We start from the raw sequence: 851 nt of genomic DNA on the forward strand, positions 1-851 counted from the left end.
CTCAAGAAAGTCAAGGAACTCACGCCAAGTTGTGAACTCATACACTCGGGCTCCAGAGACCACGCCCTAAACTCCGTGCTCTGCTGCTTTCTGGGGAGTTGAGGGACTTGGGTTTGCTCAGTGAAGGAATTCAGCAGCTCAGTGAGGACACCAGATTCCCTCCCAACTCATGCTCTTCCCTCTCCTGGGTATGTGAGAAGGTTGGCAGTGGTGGAGGGCTCTGTCTGTCACTTCTCCTGTGCTCCCCAAGCACCTTCCTGCCTGGGATAGGAAGATGGGCCTGGTGAGGCAGAGTGCGAGAGATGAGGCTGGAGACTAGAAGCAAAGGCCATGACGAAGGTGAAAAACTGCTAATCCCCAGGCCATGTGGGGCCTGCAGACATATTTAGCCCACACAGAGGTATGTGGGATTTTTTTAGACTTGAGCCAACATTTTGAAATTAGAGGCTTCACGTAAAAATCTCGAGTCCTGATGCCCCTTGAAGAATGAGAAGATGTGGCAACGCTGGGCCCACATTCCCACAAGTCAATCCTGGGCTTGAGCTGCCCCTGTAGACACCCACACCCTGCCCTTGTCACCACTTCCAGCCTTGGCGTCCATACTTCAGCCCAGCCCAGCCCACCTCCTTCACTCACACTTATCTGCCTGATCCCTGCAGGGGGTTGAGTTTGGATTTCCTTCTCTAGAATGGCCTACTACAGAGTTTCCCCTTTTTTTTCTGAGACTTGAGCCAACAAGCGGTGGCACAGAGGTTCAGCATCCTCTGGTCCCGCCTCCTCCCCAAGCCATAGACTTTTTCCTTGGGCAATTTTTGACGCCACAGAACAAAACCATGAAGGGAAGGTTATCA

The sequence above is a fragment of the Kogia breviceps genome, chromosome X, assembly GCF_026419965.1.
Source record: "Kogia breviceps isolate mKogBre1 chromosome X, mKogBre1 haplotype 1, whole genome shotgun sequence".
Lineage (NCBI taxonomy): Eukaryota > Metazoa > Chordata > Mammalia > Artiodactyla > Physeteridae > Kogia > Kogia breviceps.